This window comes from Arvicanthis niloticus, chromosome 13 (assembly GCF_011762505.2).
Source record: "Arvicanthis niloticus isolate mArvNil1 chromosome 13, mArvNil1.pat.X, whole genome shotgun sequence".
Lineage (NCBI taxonomy): Eukaryota > Metazoa > Chordata > Mammalia > Rodentia > Muridae > Arvicanthis > Arvicanthis niloticus.
In genome coordinates, this window is record NC_047670.1 from 6,799,481 (window position 1) to 6,822,543 (window position 23,063).

At 45.0% G+C, this 23,063-nt stretch overlaps 1 protein-coding gene across 1 annotated transcript in view; it reads left to right on the top strand.

Moving 5' to 3' along the window:
• Nucleotides 1-388: 388 nt before the first annotated feature.
• Nucleotides 389-23,063, top strand: part of Pag1 (phosphoprotein membrane anchor with glycosphingolipid microdomains 1) — a 133,609-nt gene continuing 110,934 nt past the window's right edge. The window contains exon 1 of the mRNA XM_034516024.2: nucleotides 389-835. The gene's annotated coding sequence lies outside the window, so the exon portion shown is untranslated. The remainder of the gene's footprint in view (nucleotides 836-23,063) is intronic.

Below are 23,063 nucleotides of genomic sequence, written 5' to 3' on the forward strand. Positions count from 1 at the left end.
AGTCAAGCCAGGGCAAAGGGCTCCTACAAGCTCCTCAAGTTCTTACTGTACATAAGATCAAAGTGAAAAAAAAGGTGTCCCCCAAATTGCAGCCTTTGAGGGTTAAGAAATCACCTGAGTTAAACTTGACCTTTGTGGGATGTCCGGGGACCCTAAGACAATTCCCCATAGACTGCTTTCTAAGGGACAATGGGCTAAAGAGACAACCTCAGTCACAGAACTTTTGGTCACCAGCCCTGATTTGCATAGCTCCAGCTCCTTGCCCTGCAGCTGGCAGCCACAGTAGCCCCGACCCCGCCCCACCCTTCTCGCTCCGCCCAACCCTGCCCGTTGGCTCCGCCCCCGTGACGTGCCGCAGCAATCGCGAACATGCGCACTGAGCCCCGCGCGCTGCTCCGCCTCGGCGCTGTCATTCTCCGCGGCGCGGCGGCCAGTGCGGACTGCGGTTCCCTCCCGGCGCGCGGGTGCTGTGACTGCTCCTCCGGGGCGGACTGGTGGCTCTACAGCGCTCCGGAACCTCTCGTGTGGGGACTCCGTGGTGTCGCATTCCCTCAGAGCGGGAGACACGCACCCGGAGCTCCGAGCACAGCTCTCAAGGGCTGGCGGCCACGACGGCGTTTGCTCGGGTCCCCGGTGCAGTCCGAGTCTCTGCGACCGCCCGGTGCGCCCGCGAGAGTGCACCTCCCCCGGCACAGCGGAGCCGCGACGACCAGGACCAGGCGGGTCCTGCGCCCGCTACCACCGGCCACCGCGGGCCAACCCGGCTGCGTGCGGCGGAGTTGCAGCGCTTCTTAGCGCACTGAAGCCCCAGAAGACCTCTGCCTTCTGCGAACCGGTAAGTTGACTGTAGTTTCTGAAGTTGCAGGCAGCGTGGGAAGGACAGGTTCGTTTTATTCCTATGGTGCCAGACCGAGGTGGCACCTCCTGTTAGTCTGGATGCAACTGGAGGAAGGCAAGGCGTACTGGACTGCAAAGGAGGGGGCATGCCATTCTAGGACTTAAGGCTGGAGTCCAGGGCTGGCTCCTGCCTCTCCCGAATGTGCCAGTTGGAAATGTGTGAGGGGGAGACAGGTGCTCCCAGGGCATTTGGCCCGCCGCTAATTGCACATTCTGAGCTCCTTGATTCTGCGCCGCCATGGGGTCAGGGACGTCCGCCACCTCCATCCTAGGAGGCTCTGCTGACATCCTCTCGGAGGACTGGCACAGAGATGAGAAGCTGAGACATTGCTGCTCGGGCCTGCAGGCTTTCTGCGCATCCCACTTCGCTCTTCCCTTAGGCAGAAGTTGCCAACCTCCCATAATTGGAGCCTAGTCCTTTAGGGAAAAACAACTTATGTGTCAACTGAGTGTTTTGTGCTCCAAGGCAGAGAAAATGAGAAAAGCGCTCTGTGCGTTTTAATTCATGTGCTTTAAGAATGTGGGCAAGTCTCAAAGAAATAGGATTCAGAGGATGGCTGAGTTTTCCTGCATCGCTTATATAAGCCTCCTGGCTGGGTAACTTTGCATCTGCAGGGGCTGCAGCTGTGCCTCCAGTCACTCCATTTGTTTCAAGTCCAGCTTGAACCGTGTTTAATAAAAATGTTGACATGATATAGTGGTTTGTAGTCAGAAACGGGGCAGTCTTTAAATAAAACTGTCTTCTCCTAATAGGGAGCATGGGAAGAACTTGGTGTATTTTTTTTCAAGGCAGTTCAAGGAATTAGATACATAAATCATGTTTTAAAATACCATACATTGTACAGAGAGCATGCATAGAGCCCTCTTTAGAACACATCCCCTTTTGTTTTAGGAAAAGTGGAGGTTGTTCATACCAGATAATTGTTGAGTCTGAAAGTTAAGTGCTCTGATGGGCTTAATTATCTTGATAAACAAAGAGCATGATTTATAGGTGGCTGCTGTGGCCTACTTTGAAGGGTAGAAATCTTTAACCTTTCCTTCTCAGCTGCCCCTAGAGATTCCTTTTAAGCAGAGCAATGGATTAATGCCATTGATGCTTAATACTTGAGTTGATTAAATTTGTAAAAGGAATTCTTTGAAATACCATATAGTCCTGCTGTGTGGCTGACAGGTAGTGACTGTTATAAAGAAAGATAGTATTTAGAGGAGCAGCTATCTATGCATTAACCAACTAGTCCACATTGAGGCTACCCTGTCATCCATGGAAAGAAACATGCACAGAGGAAAACATATGGATTTGGATTTGAAGTCAAAGCTCACAGATGTGAGTCAACGTGAGATTTATTTATGTGACCTTTAGAAAGAGGCATGTCTGGGTTAAAGTGCTTCAGTGGATACAACAAGACTAACTCACTACAGGCACCTGGTTTAAACATAGTTTTTATTTTAAGGATTGTAAGAAAGAAAAAAGAAAGGTATTATTTTAAAGTTGAAAAGCTGGTCATCACACTGTAGTTTATAGGAGCATCATGTTCTGAAGAAACCCCTAGAAGAAATTTTGTCCAAGTGTGGGCTTTCAAGGGACCAGGCTGGCGGCACTATTGCTGGCTTTGACTCTGGGCAAGTTACGGAAATTCTGTGCCTAGTGTCCCCATCTGTAAAGTGCGGGGGCTGGGGTGTGTGTGTGTGTGTGAGTGCATTACCTTCATTGTTGGGTTGTGTGAGGTTTAAGTGGAATCCAGCATGAGAAGTTACTGAGCTGGTGTCAAGTATAGTAGGCTGACTTTGGGGGAAAAAAATTCCATGTTGTGAAAGGAAATTTGTCTTGGGATAAGCTGTAGACATTAAAACAGCTGTTGCTGGAGGTCAGTAGAAGGAGTTCACATGTGCAGTAGGAGAGAGGGTATAAACACACTGGCTACATGTTAATATTGGATTCATTGTCTCCAGCAGTGCCTTCCTGAAAGCCGTCGATGGAGGGGGCTTTGTCTTGGTGTTAGAGAGGAAGAAACTGAGGCCAAGAGAGACCAAGTAGTAGAAATTAGAGCTGGCAGTTTAAACATGCCTGTTGGAATCTGTGTTCTTTGACCCTGCTGCCTCAACTTGCAAGCGATGTGGGTGGGTTATCCTCTTTCACCATGGGAAGTTTATGTTTAAAGCTTCAAGTATGCAAACTGCTAAATAACACTCATAGCCCAGTTCCTTGTGACTGGAAGCCGCTGTCATCGACCTCATGGTTGTTAAATGCCAGGCCCTGGTTGCAGACCTCCATTCAGTGCTGCTGTGAGAGAGAGAGAGAGAGAGAGAGAGAGAGAGAGAGAGAGAGAGAGAGAGAGAGGGTTTTTCTGCCCTCAGCTGAAACTGGATTCTGTTACTTCTTCCTTCCCTGTTTATATATTCATAAAGCCAAAGAGAAAAGTTGCTGTAAGCTGATGCTTCATGTTGGCATATGATGCTTGCTCTTCTGCCTGTGTAGTTGCTGTCAGTGGTCCACACAGACAAAAGCAGGTAAAACCAGTCCACATTGTCTCTGAGCATAGGCCAGTGTCAAAGGGAGAACTCCACTCAGTTAGAGAGATGGGTATTGTGCTGACCTTGGACTCGGTGTTCGGAAGTGGAATCATTTATCTATCACAGCTGTAGGCACACTTCCTTTAGCCCTAGGTTCAAAGCCATAGGAAGCAGTCGTGGGGGGGGGGGGAATTCCATATGAGCCATTTTGGTGTGAAATCTCCATGGACTGTTGAGCTTCTCCTCTGAGTTCTAGGGTGTGGGGTGATTGAGTGGCCATGTTGTTTTGTGGCTTTCTTAGCTTCATCTACATGCCATCATGTTCTGGCCTTTGGTCTTTATCTTTTAGATAGTAAAATCTAATTGCTATAGAAAGCTCCTAGACAGCTGACTACCCTAGGTGAGTCAATGTTTAATGAACCCTCCTAGCTAATATACCTACCACTAAAAGGCACTCGGAGCAAGATGCTCACTGCTACCTGGCTGGGGTCCGGGGTCTCTCCCTCCTTCCATCTCCCTCTCCTGTCCTTCTCCTCCCCACTCTCTGTCTCTGTCTCTGTCTCTGTCTCTGTCTCTGTCTCTGTCTCTGTCTCTCTCTCTCTCTCTCTCTCTCTCTCTGTGTGTGTGTGTGTGTGTATGTGTTGGGTCTCTCTCTCTCTCTCTCTCTCTCTCTCTCTCTCGTGTGTGTGTGTGTGTGTGTGTATGTGTTGGGTCTCTCTCTCTCTCTCTCTCTCTCTCTCTCTCGTGTGTGTGTGTGGTGTGTTGGGTCTCTCTCTCTCTCTCTCCTCTCTCTCGTGTGTGTGTGTGTGTGTGTGTGTGTGTGTGTGTGTGTGTGTTGGGTCTCTCTCTCTCTCTCTCTCTCTCTCTCGTGTGTGTGTGTGTGGTGTGTTGGGTCTCTCTCTCTCTCTCTCTCTCTCTCTCTCTCTCGTGTGTGTGTGTGTGTGTGTGTGTGTTGGGTCTCTCTCTCTCTCTCTCTCTCGTGTGTGTGTGTGTGTGTGTGTTGGGTCTCTCTCTCTCTCTCTCTCTCTCTCTCTCTCTCTCTCTCTCTCCTGTGTGTGTGTGTTGGGCCTCTCTCTCTCTCTCTCTCGTGTGTGTGTGTGTGTGTGTGTGTGTATGTGTTGGGTCTCTCTCTCTCTCTCTCTCTCTCTCGTGTGTGTGTGTGGTGTGTTGGGTCTCTCTCTCTCTCTCTCTCTCTCTCTCTCTCTCGTGTGTGTATGTGTGTGTGTGTGTGTGTGTGTGTGTGTGTGTGTGTGTGTGTATGTGTTGGGTCTGTCTGTCTCTCCAAAGCTTCTCAACAGTGAGATTCCAGTAGGGAGCTTCCAAGAGCCTCGAGGCACAATGCCACAACTGCAGTACCAAAAAGAACCCCTGCCACCACCCGAGTCCTCTCTCTGATACCCTCTGCTGATGCTTCAGCCCTCCTTTTCAAAGAATATGTGCACACTTTGCCTCAGTCAGCAGCTGTATTTCAACTGTTCCCGGTTCTGAATTTTCTGATCAAATGTCTGCCTGGAAGGAGCATGTCTAGAACTAGAGCTAAGCCTGTGAAAGTAATTTGCAGATGGTTGTTTTATTTCCTGTTTGTGTTTTAGTGGATTTTCTGTTGTCACTCTTAAATCTACAAGAAATATTCCCCTGCCCCAAAAACACACACATCGGTTTTCTTGTGCTCTCAGAAGACTCATGTACAACTGCAGACACACTACCTTCATTCACCCAATCATAGGATTTCTGAAGCTAAGCAGGCTTGGGCCTGTTTAGGACTTGGATGGGAGAAAGCTCAGTCACATAATATGCAAATCAATTTTAATATGGATCTAAGTGAGTGAAGACCGTTTACCCTTCCTTAACCTCTTTACTTCTTTGGATTTTCACTTTCTATTTGAGGACCTGGGACTTGATTTTGATCTTACCTCATTCAGTGTATGAGGTGACGTGGAAGTTACACACATTTACGGGTATACAGCAACTTGTGTGCAATGTGGCATCTGCACCTCAAGGTCGGGTTTTTGCAGAGTTCAGGGATATGGGGTGGATTTGAGAGAAGACAACCTTGAGCATGATTTATCTGACCACTTTTCTCACCCTTACGGGTCTGCTTTCTGCTGAGAGCTGGAGCAACGATTCAGCTAGGAGCCCTCACTGTGTGCTGGCTGTGATGGCAACATTACATAAGGGTTGTCCTCCACCCTGACGCCAGCCTTCTGGGCAGTTCCTGTATTGTAGTGCTTTTGCAGAAGGAGAAACTGGCCGAGAAAGGTCATGGGTCCAAGATTATAGGAGTAAGTTTTGTAAGAAAAAAAATCGAGCTCAGAACTTTTTGATATTCCTTATAGAATATCCTCCTGCCTCTGGTTTATGAGCTATTGTAATAAGTTCTATAGTAAGATGGACGGTCTCAGTCTGTAGTAGAGATGGATGGTCTCAGTCCTGTAGTAGAGATGGACGTTGTCAGTTCTGTAGTTGAGATGGACGGTCTAAGACTTTACAAGCCTTCCCGTCCATGGCTGGGAATGGCTAAATAAGAAGTATCATCTCTGTATTATTGTCAAGGTAGACGTTTAAGCTTATTTATGTTAGAAATCAAAACCACATTTCACTTTGTGAAAAAGAAAGAGCGAAAGCCATGTGTTCCTCTGTACGTAAGCATGAGTGCTTCCGGTGGGGCGGCAAGACAAACTTGCTTCATCTGTGCTTTGGGTCTGAGGCTTGCATCATTGTCCTCAAACAAAGGAGAAGTGGAAAGGCCTAAGATTTTTCTCAAGTGATTTTTTTTAAAGTTTATTTAAATCTAAAAATGTCAGGGTTACAACAGCAACACTAGTTATTTGTGGTATGACTGTGTTTTCTAAAGGAAATGCACCCACATATCTAACAAGTAGGGATCAAGTGTGTCCTCCCAGAACAAGCACATTGCATGCAAGCTCCCATGTCTGTGATGTGACCTTCCTGACTCCAGTCCAGATAGAAAGCAGAGACTCTAAAGTCATACTATTAGATTCTCAGAACTCTTCTGTGAGATAATGCGTCTGCAGGGGAGGGGGAGCAGGACAACAGAGAGAGACTCACTGCCTGGAGTTCGACCCCAGCACATGCTAGGCAAGCCCTCAGCCTCATTCCCCTCTTGATTTCACATTGGAACCAACATCATTTCGGTTGTAATTTAAAAGTTAGTTGTATCATCATAACATTCAGGCATAGACTAAATGGCTCCTCTGTTCCTATGCTGGACTATAAGACTGGATGAGTTTCAAACCAGTGAGCGATTAAAAACTTATTTTAAAACACTGTTCTCTCCTTTCTAAATATAGACTTCCAGGGGACAGGAAATTTGACCTGACCGTGACCTGTCTTTATTAAAACACAGAGCATCTGAGCCCCTATGAGCTTTATGGAGTGGACTTTAAAGTTCTGGCAACCTTATTCCACCCGCTCCAGTTTCGTAAGCCTCCAGGTAGCCCAGGTTAACATATTATATCCATCCTTTATCTGCAAGTGATGAGCTTCACCTGTCTTCCTCAGAGGACCAAAGGTGTGAGTGTGTCAGCATGTGTCACCTGTCCTCCTGCATAGCCGGCCTCAGGTCTGTGTGGTTAGGCTTCTCTGAATGTGTTATCTGAGGAGTGAAGAGAGAGAGGATATGAGGCCTTGTGCATCTGGTTTCATGTATTTATGACAGTTCATCACTGTTGGCTGCTTCACCCACTCCAGCCCTTTACCCTAACGTGGACCTATGTCCCTTCCCCCCAGCTATGTGGAACGTGGGAAAGTGAGCCTGAAGCAACACGTGCTATAAGACAGGGGCGAGAAAGCCACAAAGTGCAGTGGCTGACTATTAAAAGGAGGGCCAGTTGCTAACACAGCAGCGGGCAGTTCCCCACAGCCTCTGTCCTCAGCACTTGGGAGCTGCACTGAGTAGCCTTATTATTTTATATGTGACATCTAAAAAGAGTCCTGAGCCTCTCATTTATGTTTAACCAGCTGCCAGCAGCTTGGCTATGTTTGCATCAAGTTTGCTGAGAGTAATTCATACTCATTTGGACATTTATCAGGTATGTATTTTAGGAGATGAGGTGGTAGGGATAAGCCACTCCATACAATTGTCAAAGAAAAGACTCAATAAAAATAAATGAAAAATACAGGAGTTTTAAAAAAGAAGAAGGAGGAAGAAGAGGAGGAGGAGGAAGAGGAGGAGGAAGAAGAAGAGGAGGAGGAAGAGGAGGAGGAAGAAAAAGAAGGAGGAAGAGGAAGAGGAGGAGGAGACTTTCCTTCAGGAAATGGTACTTGGTCTGAGTCCGTGGTTCAGGGGTTTGGGGTGGGCATGATTACATCACTGAGTTGACTGTCAAACAGCAGCTCAGTTGATGTGGTTGAGAACAGCTAATGTGGCAGATGTAGCTATGGAATTGGAGAGTAGAGGCTGGAGCCACTTTGTGTAGTGACTTGGTGGCCAGACTAGGTCCTGCAAGTGAAAGTGAGCACTTGAGTTCTCCTGTGAGTTCTGGGGTCGAATTCAGGGCCACGCGAATTCAAGGCAAGCACCCGGTCACTGAGCTCTAGCCCCCGCTCACTTTTTATTTTGAGACAGGGCTCACTAAGTTGCCTGGCCTGGCCTTGAATTCAGTATGCAGCCCAAGTAATCGCCCTGCCTCAACCACAAGTATCTGGGATGACCATCCAGTGTTGCCAGGCCCGACCTAGGCTGTCGTTTAGAATGTGCAACCTGATGTATCAGCAAATGAACTAGGAGACAGAAAAGGGAAGCCATTAAAGTCTGAGTTCAGATGGTAAGGGTATAGACTCTGGGGGCGGGGGGCGGGGGGCGGGGGGCAGAGGGAAGGTGGCAGAGAGAAGCAAGGAGGCGGCAGGGACTCTGAAGAGGACCCCAGACGGCCTCTCTCAGATCACTGAAGAGACAGAAGTTTCATTGGTAATGACAGTGATCACAGAGGTTGGAGAGTTCCATAGGGGAAGGTGACAAGCTGTGCATTTATGCAGTGTGGGGCACCAGAGGGACATCAGAGCCTAGGGATGCTATGCAGACTGTGGGCTTAAAATTCAAGGCAACCGCAGCAGTGCAAATGGAGCTTTATCATCCGTTTACAGCTTATTAATGTATCCAGTCCATTGCGTTATCTGAGGTATCTTGGATATCATATGAATTTCACTTGTTTCTATCAAAACGGGCCTCAATGTGCCAGAGATAACTGAGTACTTGAAATGGATGTTGAAGCTGCTGTCTGCCTGACAGAACATGTGGAAGAAAAAAATAAGTGGAGGCCAGGGAGACACCCAGAAAGGAAAAAGGAGAGGGATTGGGAAGTTTAACCAAGAGAAATTTCAGGAAAAAAAAAAAAAAAAGATGACAGAAGGCAGAGGCAGAGGCAGAGGAGGATGTGGCACTTGGCTGAGTGGGAGCTGAGACACAGAAGTGAAACCAGGAGGTGCCACGGGGCAAAGTACTCTTCCTTCACTTGTGTCTGCACTGGAGATGGGGTGATTGTCTGTGGCTTTCAGTTCCTCTCCGTCAGTATCATGACTCCGGATGATGGGTGGGGATGCCATTCAGGGATGAAGTACGATCCTGAACTCAATCTGCTAATGGAGTACTGTTGTCATGTTGTCTTTTTTTTTCCTTTAATTTTCCCTGTCATGATCAGAGGAGAGTAGACGCTTGACAGAGTGGGAAGACCAGGAGATACACTTTGATGATGCATAAAGCACTCGATTGTCCACGAGAACACACCTTCTCCTGCATCCGTGAAGGAGTGCATGGATGGGAAGTGAGAATAGCACAATCGCAGTTCACAAACAACTAAGCTTTTAGGTGGCATGGTGTCGTTAGAAAGCTAGCTGATCCTGTAGACCAGCTCTTCCAAGGTTTAGTACCATGCCTGGCCCATTGGATTATCTGAGGTATTCTGTATATAACACCCCATGATTCTCATTTGTATAAAACAAAAACATAAAGTTGTAGACAGTGTGGAGTATTTATTAACCATGAAAATTGTTTCTGTGATTCCACTCCTGTCCTAGGTATCCACCCTCACATGCTTTGCCCTTTAGTTTTTAACCTAACAGTAAAACTCCTTCTTGTCCCTGTTACTTTTTTAATGTTGTGACCAAATATCTGACAAGAACAGCGTCAGATGTTTTGTTTTGTTTTTCCTCAAAGTCTAACAAGTGATGGAGTCTGTCACCATAGACAAGCCATGGTGGCTGGTCTCATTGCATCTGCAGTTAGGAAGCAAAAAGAGAACAGGAAACAGAGCTGGGCTATAAAACCTCAAGGCTCTCCCTCAGTGACACATTTCTTCCGGCAAGCTTGCACAACCTTCTAAACAGCACCCCAGCTGAGGACCCAGGACTCAAATGGATGAGCCTATAGATCAGTGGTTTTCAACCTTCCTAACTCTGTGACACTTTAATACAGTTGTTCATGTTGTAGTGACCCCAACTACAAAGTTATTTCATTGCTACTTCATAACTGTAATTTTTGCTACTGTCATAATCAGTGTAAATATCTATGTTTTCTGGTGTTATAGGTGACCCCTGTGAAAGGGTCCTTCGACCCCTAAAGGAGTGAGACTCACAGGTTGAGAACCACTGCTATGGAAGGAACATTTTGCATTTAAACCATTACACTACATTACAGAAACCAGTAAGTTGAAATAGAGTCCACAGGAGAAACCCAGCTGCTAAGTGATAAGGGTTGTTAAACCCAAACTGAGATGCTCTGACTTCAAATTCTGGGTTCCGATGATTGATTCTAAACACTTCTTCATCATTTACTACTAAAGGGAACCTTGCAGGAGGATGAATGCTTAAGATCTAGTTTTAAGTTGATTTGCTTAAAACATCAACACTATAAACTATTGTTGACTAAAATTCCTCTATTTAAGGACCAAAGGTTATTTATGCAAATATCTAATTAAGCTGGGGGAGAAATAGGGTTTACTTCTATAAAACAAGCTTTTTTCTCTCTCTCTTTTTGGTGCTGACTTTTCAAAAAGCTCCTACCTGTAAAGCACAGAGACCTAACATTTTAAACTGAAATTTCTGTAGTTAAATTTCCTCTTTGTGCTGCAGTGGGAATATATTTCTTAGTAATTACAGTGTCTGCTGTGTGTGAGAGACATTCGATATGTGCATTTTGATGTACAAATATATCAGATAAAACCCAGCCAAGTTAGGTTTAAAGTATTGGTTTCCCTTAATAATGTTCTTGACTGCACTGATCATATGAACTAATAGACTTATGTGGCTTGCTGAAACAGCTATTATGTTACCCATATAAGGCAGAAGTCTTGCACTGGCATTGTCTTTACCTAAGTGCTACAAGATGGTACAGTATAAAATGCCAGTTCCACAACTTGTATTTTGGCTCTGAATTGTCTAAAATTTCCTTAATATTGTCATCAAATCATATATAGATGCATATGTACAGTAATGCTTGAGTCATGAAATGGATATGTACTCTCATAACCATTGAAAGAGTTTGTAATGTTGCATTTTTTAATCACACACACACACACACACACACACACACACACACACACACTGAAGTCTGCTAACTGGCGATTTGCAGATGAAAGCACTTTCTAGCACATAGGGAAGGCTGTTGCCAGTGTCATCCCCAAATGCCAATGCCAAGCTTCATGGGCCAACTCTACATTTCAGCTTCAGTAGGAAAATCTAAAGGGGCTGGTGGTTTTGTGACTTCAGTGGATGACTCTTATTTTTTTTTTTTTTAATTCATTGGATGGTAATTATTTTATTTAAAAATGAGACATTTGTAAATTCAGAAATGTTGATAAAAACGTTAGGCAACCTTTTTAGTCTGGTAATTACTGTTCCACACAGTAGTGTACCAGCCTTAATCCATTGCAGTGAGAAATTACAATATAGAGTATTATGGTATTTTAAATATTATTTTATTGTACTTTATAATATGTTAGGTAATTCAAATGAAGATTAATTTTTTTTGGTGTATGTATGTGCCTGATAGGTTTCAACTTTATCCCAATGTAAATATTATAAAACAGGAAATAGGGTTAGTTTCTGCCCGGGTGACTTGACACTACTGTACCTTATACTCATGCACATACATAGAAAGTTAAGCTGGATCTCTTACTGATATTCCGTGGGTATATTATAGCATGTACTATGAGTTTTCATTTCCTAAAAAAAGAGTAGCTACATTTCTTTTTTTTTCTCAATCCTGTTGGATTTCAGTCATACATTTTTATGTTCTTTATACTCGACGTGATAGAACATGTCTAAATTAGTGATCTAATTTGAATACTATAATTATATGCACAGTTGAGTTTGAGTACAGTGTTTTTGCATAATGTGATGGTTTCTCTTAGTGGATTTAAGAATTCCATGGTTCCAATTTCAGAGTCTTAAATCTATATATGCGTATGAAGGGGCTCACAGGACAGAATGCAAATATTTTAAGCCTATTTGAGTTTTAGGAGTTAACATATAAACTATCTACAATGGCTTTTTTATGTATAAGAAAGTAGCAAGAAATACAGAATTAGTTAAAAACCAGACTGGTGTCACATGTAGTGACTAAATTGTGCCATCAAGGTTAAAACTCATACTTCTTTGTTTTGCTAAACGATAAATAAAGGTATATTCAAGCAAAGTGATATCAAGAATTCTCATAAATAATTGTACATATTTATATAGTGTTGAGCTGGGCAGTGGTGGTGCACACCTTTAACCCAGCACTTGGGAGGCAGAGGCAGGTGGATTTCTGAGTTCGAGGCCAGCCTGGTCTATAGAGTGAGTTCCAGGACACCCAGGACTATACAGATAATCCATGTCTTGAAAAACAAAATATTTATATAGTGTTAATATTTTCTTTGGCTTTACTATATTGGTCATGTTGGCCAAAATGCACATCTTGAGCTTAAACATTAGCTTTGTGTAATGTTCAGTGGCACACACCTCTAATCCCAGTGCTCTGGAGGCAGAGGCTGAAGAGTCAGTGCAAGTTCAAGTCTAGCCTGGTCTACATAGTTCCAGGATAGCCTTGAGACCTTGTCTTAAAAACAAACAAACATAAAACAGTGCAGGGGGGGGGGAGAGAGAGAGAAAGAGAGAGAGAGAGAGAGAGAGAGAGAGAGAGAGAGAGAGAGAGAGAGAGAGAGAGGAGAGAGAGTGGGGAGGGAGGGAAGGAGAAAGAAAGTGTAAAATATCTGTGCCTCTAAAGTAGCATTGGAAGTAGAATGCTTTCAGAGTCTTGTGAGAATAGTCCAGCAGCATCCAGACTGTGTTCTGAGATGTTAGGAGCGGGGCTGCCAGACATTGCAGTCAGTGAGACAGCAATGGTGCACAGTGTATCACCCTCACTCTTAAATCCAATGGTCCCTCCCTCCACAGTTCATAACCTTGCCAACCAGATGAGTTATTTGCTAATGTCAAAACCTAAATTATTATAAATCTTTTCTTTTAATAAATATTCAGCATTTTCAATGCATTTCAAAGCAGTTAGATACAATTCCTCATAACCAGCCCCATACTGGCGGTGGGCATGCCCCTTCAGAGTGTGCATAGCCACAGGGCATTTGGCATTTAGACCCTTTTCTATGTACTTTCAAGAGCTCCACATATCCTGAAAACTGGCAGCCTTGGGCTGGAGTAATTCTTTTACAGCTCCACAGTTACATGGAGAATAAAGAGAATTTCTCGCCTTTTCTTCACATTAGATGCCAATGTCTGTGTTCGGAGAATCACCACTCACTAGATGTGTGCTCTTCACTGTGTTTTCTGTCTACAGTGATGCCCGTCATTACAAGTGAGAGTCTTCATGTTCCCTACTGTTCAAGAATAGGTAGCACTTACTACCTATCCGTCCTATTACTCCTCCTATTTCAGAGCTGTTTGTCTGAAATGTTAAGAAAGAACCGTGCTGTTGACATAACAACGTGTTACTTTACAAGCTGAAGATTAGTCTTTAGCATCTTTCTGGAGGCGTACTCTATATGCCATAAGAGTCTGTCATAACTGGCCATGCCCTGGTGTTTAGGAACTTACCGAACTGAGCAGCTGTTGTCACAGTTAAGCTGCTCGGTTCTGAGACGAGCCTTTGTGCCTGTCACAGTGAGTCTCCAGTCTCTCTACTGTCCCTGCCACTGTCCCTGCAGCCATGACCTGTCAGTATCTCATTTGTCTTTCTCTGTGCTTCACAAAAAAAAAAAAAAAAAAAAACAAAAAACCTCCAAACGTTTCATTTGGAATTCTATTTTTACCAGTAAAATGTAATTTGTAATTTGTCGTCTTTTTTCAAAGTCAGTATCCCTTTTTCATTGCTCATATTTACGTACTGTGAGCAGATTTGGGTATGCTCATTAAAGTGAAACCATACAGCCAGGAAGATGCACCCGAGCATACTGCAGTCCTGTTTTAGAGTGGACCGTGGACCTGCTTTTCAGCCCCTCTCTGCTGTTTGTTCCCTTGGTCTCTGGTATCAGCCCCTCTCCCGCACTCTTCACCCCAGGAATCTATCCAATAAAATCCTGTAGAAATGACTGAGCTGAGGTCAGGCAAATGCCTACATCATTTGAGGGAACAACAGAAGATTCAACACTGGGAAACTTGCCTATCTGGAAACTGTACAAAGATCAACTATCCCTATGTCAATGTCTTCTAGGATTCTGCTTTTACCTGGGGCATGGGAGTGCCCATCTCACTACCCAGGGGTGGAGACTGAGGCAGGCAGATATCTGAATTAGAGGCTAGCCTGGTCTATGTAGCAAGTTTCAGGCTAGCCAGCGCTACACAGTGAGACAAACAAAAAGCAGCTTTTAGAAAGGTAATGCAGTGCCCCCTCCCCCAAAGAAAGGTAATGCAATTTGGGTATTACTAACATCTAGAAAACAGTGATTTCTGTAACAAAGTAAATCAATATTTATATTTAGCTACACAAAGGAAAACCCCAAGGTAGTTCAAGTGAGGTTTTGGAACAAATTACATTTCAGTCTTAGTTTGCTTTTCAGCCTTATGGAGTTTTATGAGAACACCCAAGGGCACTCTAGGATATTACCTTCCATCTGTCAGCTCCTTGCCCCGTCACCCCCTCAGCCGTATGCACACTTTAGATGACCATCCACAATGGCAGCTTTCTATCAGACTTGACACAGGGCCAAGTCAGCTGTTTGGGTTAGTGAATGAAGGCCAGGTGTGGATATCATACGGTCAGCCAGGCTGCGGTTTGTGGTTCCAACTCCGTGAAAAGCCTGGATCGTAGCCATGCTCAAGATACACCCAGTGTGGCACCCAGTGTGGTTCTGCTGCCTTCAGATCAAGACGTAGAACTCTTGGCTCCTTCTCCAGCACCATGTCTGCCTGCACACGGCTATGCTTCCAACCATGATGATAATGGGCTAAACCTCTGAAACTGTAAGCCAGTTAAATGGTTTCCTTTATAAGAGCTGCCATGGTCAGGGTGTCTCTTCACAGCAATGAAACCCTAACTAAGGCACTTACCTACTTCAGAACTGGGGCGTGGGAGGATGATGATGTGGTGGTGATGATGGTGATGGTGGTGATGATGATGGTGATGATGATGATGTTATTAGGATATCCCTGGACATGGCTGGGGACAGGGCTCAGTTGTGTTTGGCACATAAGCATAAGGATCTGGGTTCTGAGTTCAAGCACTCATGTGGAAAGCCAGATTAGGGACTCACCTGCCAACCAACACAGCCAAATCGCTGAGCTCCAGGTCCAGAGAGAGACTCTTCTATAGCTAAAGTGGGAGCAATAGACGGAGACACCTATGTCGACTGCAAGCTGCATGTGCACACACGTGCTCAAATGACGATGTGCACACAGGCATGTGAGCGTGCCCACACAACACACGAAGTGACTACATGAATACTTAATAATTCATGAAGAAAATCCATAGACAACCATCCCAGTTGTCATTCCAGGAAGCTCAGCAACCCTCATACCTATCACAAAGTTGTGGGATGAGAAAACAGTATAGAAAGGCGTGAAAACTGGGGACGAGAAGCTACAAGGGAAAGCTTTCTTGAGGTAGATGAAAGTACTTAGAGCTCACGTATGCTAGGGACATAAGGGGAGCTGTGTGGAGTCTCCACTGCACTCACTGCTCTCAAGGACCCTGGCTCAGAGCAAAACACCTAGGAATGTTCTGAATTGTCAGGTTCTTCATTGTCATGTAAACTGGTGTGCCTAATGATAGCAAATAATGATGATTGGTCATTTACTCATTAATTTCCAGGTTCCAGTGCTTTCCTGGGGTGGGCCAGAGCATGTTTGTTTTGTGTTTTTGTTTGTTTTGTTTTTGTTTTGGAACTTCTATCCCCCCAGGGAGTAAGGTTTGCTTTAAATGTATATTCTATCACAGTAAATATCTTTGATAAAAACAAACTAGAGATTTTGGGGCCTATTTATGAAAGAACCAAGTATACTATCACATCAACAATAGAGGGAAAAGCATATGCATTCACAGGATTATCTGGGATGACTGGCTCTGCTATGTAGGACCATCATCCAGCCGTACAGTCTCTAGCCAGTCACCAGTCTAGCATGCAGTTGGAAGGGGCTCAGGGTCCCATCCCTGGCTGAGGTGCTATTGGAGAGCGTCCAGGGGAGAGAATGTTGGTCCTCTTTAAGGGCATGTCCCTGCCAGGTCTACCAGAGTCCCGTGGACAGATCCACACCCTGCATGCAAACAGCACAAACTGAACCCTAGGATAATCTTTTTTAAAGACATGAAGTTGGCGGCATAAGGGAATGAAGATGACCTGGGAGGAGTGGGGGGTAGTGGGGTGAATATAATCAAAATATGTTGTATGAAATATTCAAAGAATTAATTAAAACTTTTAATTAAACATGGCAATCAAGTGCTGAAGGTCCCCAGGGAGAGTGAGGTGAGGTGGGCCTCTTAGTGACTGTGTAGCCCTCAGGCACATGTGCTAGGCCCTAGATTGCAATAGCTTGTCTGTTTCTACTATTTTTATTTCTTTACTGCTTCTGTTTGTTAAGTTCTCAGTTGTGTACTGAAGATGAGTCACGAGTATAGGAAGATTAAATACTCACATTTGGTTGCAGGCACATGAACCCCACTTTTCCCATTGCAGGCCTGCCCTGGGCATCTCCATATATAGCCACCTGCTGCTCCCGTGTCAGCCAGTGGTTTCCACAGTGGTCACCCCTTTGCTAGTGTGATTGACCCAGACTCTTCTTAACTCCAGGAGCTGCTCTCACCCTACCCTGGCATCATGCCTGTTTTCTCTGCTATGTGTATTCCTGAATTTGTACACGTTCCTTTGCTTTCTCGAGTTTTTCCATCGTTAAAAAGCTGACAGTCCACAGAGCCTTCTCCTTGCCTCTGGTACACAATCTCTCCTCATTTGAACAGGCTTGCCCCACCCTGTCTGTGTTAGCCATGGCCTTTTGTGTGGTAGTGTTCCAGGCTAGCTACACATTAACACCCTGGGGAAGCCAACAACTTGCTGACTGGTTCCCACCCAGCCATTCTGATTAAAGTGTCCTGCTGTGGGGCCTTGACCTTAATGGGTTTGTAAGATACAGCTGATGTTAGTAAGTAACAGTACTCAAAATACCTGAATACCTGAATATCATCAGTGTCAAGAGCCATTGTGAGAACTGGAGGGATGCCTCTGTGGGAAAGAGCGCTTGCTGCCCTCCCAGAGGGCCTGGGTTTGGTTCCCAGAACCCAAGTCTGGCAACTCACAGTGGCTGCACTCTAGCTCAGGGGGGTTCATCCTCTCTTCTGGCTTCCATGGACACCGGCACTCATGTTCACATACCCAGACAGACACATAGCTTAAAAATAAGATAGATCTTTTTTTTTTTTTTTTTTTTTTTTTTTTTTTTTTTTTTTTTAAAGTCATTGTGGAAGGAACAGGACTTGGAAAATAACAGAGGAGGATTAAAAGAAAAGCTGCCCATCCCCCGCTTCTCTGCTTGCTTCCAGTTCCAGCTCAGGATTATGGGTACAGTAAATAGCACCCATGGCTGCCTGGCTGGCGTGATTTCCCCACAGCCTGTCCTTGGATTCTCACTGTAGGCCCCAGCCAGCCATGTGACCTCAGCAAGCAAGAAAGCATTTCATCTCATCTGGTGAGACCTGTGCTTCCCTATTCTGAAGCTGGCCATGAGCATCCTTCAGCTCGCTCACACAAAACCTGTCCATTCACCTTATATGACACTGTAAACTAACAGCACGCCCTGGCTCTTCCCTGCCTCCCCTGCAGTTAGATCACTAGCCAACATGGCCCCCATAGAGGACCCATTCCCTGTTCTCAGGTGGAGTTCTCTTTCCCTTTGACCTCGATGGATGGCAGACTCTGCTGGGAGCCATGATGGTGATGGATAGCCTGGCCTAAACTGTCAAATGGGAGCCATGACGATCTGACCTGGATAACCTGGCCTAAACCATCAAGAGGGAGCCATGAGAATGCTGGATAGCCTGGCGTAAACCGTCAAGTGGGAGCCATGAGGATGCTGGATAGCCTGGTCTAAACCATCAAGTGGGAGGAGCTCTCACCTAAGCTGCCAGCTCAGCACAAGTTTCTTCTGTTTTTCCTTTTTTAAATAGAAAATATATTTTTTACATACAGTATATTCTGGCCATGATTTACCCTCCAGATCCTGCCCATCTCCCCAGATCCATGCCCTTTCATTTTCTCTCTCCAGTCTCTCACCAGACTTTCTGTGGCTAGAAAAATGTGTGTTTTCTAGAAGGTACAAAGTATAGGACCTTTGAGTGTGTCCAGTCATTCCGCAGTCTCCAAATGAGCCGAGGTCAGTTACACCACGAGTGCTTGTGGAACTCTCTGGACTCTGTGTCCTTATGACGAGGGCACAATTCTGCTTCAAAGACAAGACTTTTAGTTTTGTTCATAGGGAGAGAGATAAAATGAGGTGATTTTGATTCTAATAACAAGGACACAGAGCTGTCTTTAGAGATCTGATGGAAAGTATATGTCAGTCAGTCCTCAAGACCCTTCACTCGGCAAACTTCTTCTCGTGGCAAATGACTGAAATCCAACCTGCTTCCGTGGAGCTGGATTAAAAACGTTCTCTTTATGTATTGGTTTCCCCTGGGCACAGACACTGCACAAAGCCAACGGTGCCCTGCAGTTGTCTGCTCATCGGCCCCCATTCCTGGATGTGAGAGTGCTACCTAGGCTGGCCTCCTTGCAGACAAACAACAGATGAAGATGCTCATCTGCTCTACCTCTGTTTAGAGGACCTACTGAGTGACAGGCCCTATTGGTAGGTATAGGTAGCCGACAGAGAAGCAAACAGCCATCTATCTACCTTGATTTTCAAGGGACCATCAAAAATGTTAGGTCCCTGTCAGAAAATAAAATATAGTCCTGTCACTGAGAATGATGAGGCAGCTAGGGGGAGGGCCTTCCAATGCAACCTTTAAGCTGACATATAAAAGAGACAAACAGGACTGGAAGGACTTCTATCCTGACAAAGAAGACCCAGGCGGAAGAGCAGAGGATTGAGGGTGGGTACCTGTGCCCTGCCTCAGCAGCTTTGTTTCTCAGGAAGATCACTTTGGCTAGCATCTAATTCACACAAGGTGAACTAGACCCAGAGATAGCATCTCAAGAGTCCAAGCCAAGTAGAAAACACTGTATGCCGACCCAGTGCTGAAATGCTACTCTTGGACACCTCTTCTGTGGTCCCAGCCTGGTGAGACTGCAGCAGGCTAAATTCACTGGTTAAAATGCTTGTTGGAAATGATAGCTTCCGGGCTGGGAGGGCGGCTCAGTTGGTAGAGTGTTGGTCTACCACTCATGAGCCCCTGCGTCCAGTTACCAGCATCATGTAAACTGCGAATGGTGGCGCATGCCTGCAATCACAGCACTCGGGAGCTAGAGGAAGGAGGCGGGTATTTCAAGGTCTGATACATGATAAGCTGAGGCTAGCCTGTGATACAGAGCTCCTATCTCTAAAGGAAAGGCATCAGGGAGGGAGGAAGGGAGGGAAGAAGGAAGAGAGGGAGGGAGAGAGGGAGGGAGGGAGGGAGGGAGGGAGGGAGGGAGGGAGGGAGGGAGGGAAGGACTTCCTAGTTTGGTGTTTATCTAATAACAGAGTTAGACCCAGACTTCATTAAGCCTCCAGGTAGCTCATCACAGCAGGGATACATGGGCCAGTCTTCAAGAAAATAATTATACCTGAGGACTGTTCTCTTTCTTTAATACCTCATTTGATTCTCACAAGAACCTCACAAGATTCAAAGGAAGCTTATTTTTCTGAGGTTACAGAAAAATACAGATGAGGCAGTAGGCTCAAAACAGTTAAACAGCTAGCCCAAGGTCAGGCAGCCAGTGCATGGTAAGTCTGGCAACTTAGTCCATTTCACAAACAGACCCTCACGTGTGTAAATGGAAATTGCACAGTTACACAACCCGGGAAACCTCCACGGACAAGCGCATCTCACAGATGACTGTAGGTTATCCATCAAACACTGTTGCTGATGCCATGTTGTGCTTGCAGACAGGAGTGCATGGCTGTCCTCTGAGAGGCCCTACCAGCAGCTGACTGAGATAGATACAGATACCCACAGCCAACCATTGGACTGAGGCCGGGGGATCCCTATGGAAGAGTTAGGGGAAGGACTGAAGGAGCTGAAGGGGAGGGCGACCCTATAGGAAGAACAACAGTATCGACCAACTGGACTCCTCAGAGCTCCCAGGGACTAAGCTACCAACCAAAGAATGTACGTGGGCTGGTCTGTGGCTCCCGCTACATATGAGCAGAGGATTGCCTTTCCCAGCCTCAGTAGGAGGGGAGGCCCTTGGTCCTGTGGAGATGCCCCAGAGAAGGGGGATGCTGGAAGGGTGAGGTGGGAGTGGGTGGGTAGGTGGCAAGCACCCTCTAAGAGGCGAAGGGGGGGAAACTCGTGGAGGGAAGAACTGGAAGGAGGACATTTGAAATGTAAATAAAAACTAATGGATTAAAAAAGAAAATATAACACCCCCCCAAAAAAAATGTGATTGTAGATTGGATATAGTGATACGTGCCTATAATGTAAGCACTTGGGAGGCTAAGGCAAGAGATTGCAAGGCCAAGGCCAGCCTGTGATACACAATAAAATAAAAACTTAAATGTAGATGTGATAAACCACAGACTTATGTCTGTGGTTCATACTTGTAAACTATAGTATACGTTTTAGTCCATAAAATACATTTAAGGATATAAAAACAAAGTTTTATTCCTCAAAGCTAAAATCATAAATCCAACTGGAAAATATCTATATTACAAAGAAGACATTTGATCTGTATGGCCTTTCTTTATCTTTACCCTCTTCCCCCTAAAAGAACTGAAGAGAGCTAAGGGGTAGCAAGGTTTTATCACCGCGGATTCGAGAACCAACTATTATGCATTATAGAGAACTGCGCTGTTTCCAGGAGCCATGAATCATTTATGTCTTAAGTGGCTCTTGAACCAAGGGTTGTAGAGATGATGTAAGGGCAGGAAGAGGGCTGCTGACTGGAAAGCACATTGATAATCACAAATCATGCTTGTCAACACATCTGCTTCTGCAGATTACCTGTCTGCATCCATCTGAATGTGTGAGGCAGGTTCCCCTTCACTCTCTGTAGATAGGATATTGACCATGTTTGTATGAGAGATTTCATTTCATCATGAAGTGGGGATTGGCCTCCTGGGAAATGCGTAGACAGAAGAACAGCCTCTCTCTGCTATGTGATTTTTGTCAGGCCATTTACAGGTGACCAGGGACAGACTGGCCATGACTTACCCTGGACTCCCAGCTGGAGCTCCCTATCTCTGGCTGGGAACCAGCACCAGTGATGTACAGACGTTATAGAGAAGAGAAACTGGCCATTTTATTCATGATTTGCTCCAGGTTTGTCACACCACAGATCAAGACAGGGTTTCTTTCAAAGCTTAAGGTACGCACTCTTTCCTGGGGTTATTTTCATCAATAACACTCAATACATTTTCTTCTGTGAGGCTGATTGTCCAGAGAGGCTGATGTCTTGTGTCCAGGTTTTCCCAGAGGGACATGGACTGCCTGGGTTCTGTGATCAGTCTCACTGTCAAACTGCTCATGGTGGCTCAGAGCCATGTCTGGGAAACTTGTATAAAGACAAGGCATATCAGACATGGATGCAACATGGTCCCCCATCTGTGCTCACAGTTGTAAGCAAAGGAAAGAAGAATTTCAGTAACACCCTTGAAAGGAAAAAAACTGTGAGCAATTAACTGCAGTTTGCAGAGCAGTAGATCTGTATGGGGGACTAGCATTTGCATTATAGGGAGGACTAGGGTTCACATTATAGGGGCAACATTCTACGAGTTGATTGTGTGCATTGTCCATGAAGTCTGGACACATTTTCTAGATCTATATGTGCATTATAAAGTAATGTTGGCATACCACTTATCATGGATATTCACATATTTCTATGCTTTATTACCACATGAGATATTTAATTAAAAAAAAAAACTTAATTGTGCTAGATAGTGTTCTCAATGGCTGTCTGCATCTATGGTGGCTGGCTTACTCTCCAAAGAAAAGATATCTTATCTGAGGTAGATTTGTGTCAGAGATGCAGTCAGTTCTGGTTTTATTCAGCCCGTTTGATGACATCAGAAGGCTCTATACAGTCAGCATGCTGTTTTCAGAACAGTCATCCCTTGATATTCATGGGAGATGTTTTTCAGGATGTTCTGCAGATGTCAAAATCAGAGGATATTCAGACCCATGTATAAAATGGCATAGTATTTTCATATAAGCTATGCATATATTTCTATTTACTTAAAATCATCTCTAAATTATATATAATGTGAAAAATGGAAATGCCATTTAGCTGCAGTAGTAGTTTGAATGAAATTGTCCACATAGGCTCACCATATATATTTAAAGACTTAGGCTCCAATTGGTGGGACTATTTGGGAAAAATCAGGAAGTTGGAGATTAGCCTTGTTGGAGGAAGAGTGTCACCAGGGTCAGGCTTTTGGGGGTTTTCAAAAGCCCATGATATCCCGTATTAGAACTCTTTGCCTCAGTGGACTGAGATGTAAGCTCTTGGCTACTGCTCCAGTGCCATGCCTGCCTGCCTGCTGCCAGGTACCCTGGCGCCAGGTAGCCTGCCATGACAGTCGTGGCAAAAAAAAAATGAATATATTTGACACAAGGCTGGTTATATCCATTGATTAAGACCCTCAGGGATTTGAGTGGCATAGTATATATTTTTAATCCCTTGCCCCCTAAATATTTACTAAAACTCAGTTCTTTTTTTAATTTTTTTTTTTAATTTTAGTGTATGGGTGTTTTGCCTGCATGTATGTCTGTGTGCCATGTGCAAGCAGTGCCCAAGAAATCCAAAGAAAGGGGTCAGGCCCCTGAAACTAGAGTTACAGATGGTTTGAACCACATGTAGATGCTGGGCACAGAGCAGCAAATGCTCTTAACCACTGAGCCATATCTCCTGCTGAAGACAAGTGCTCTTACACATGCTAGTACATATTGGTTTTTTTGGTTTTTTTTTTTTTGTTTTTTTTTTTTTTTTTTTTTTGGTTTTTCGAGACAGGGTTTCTCTGTGTAGCCCTGGCTGTCCTGGAACTCACTCTGTAGACCAGGCTGGCCTCGAACTCAGAAA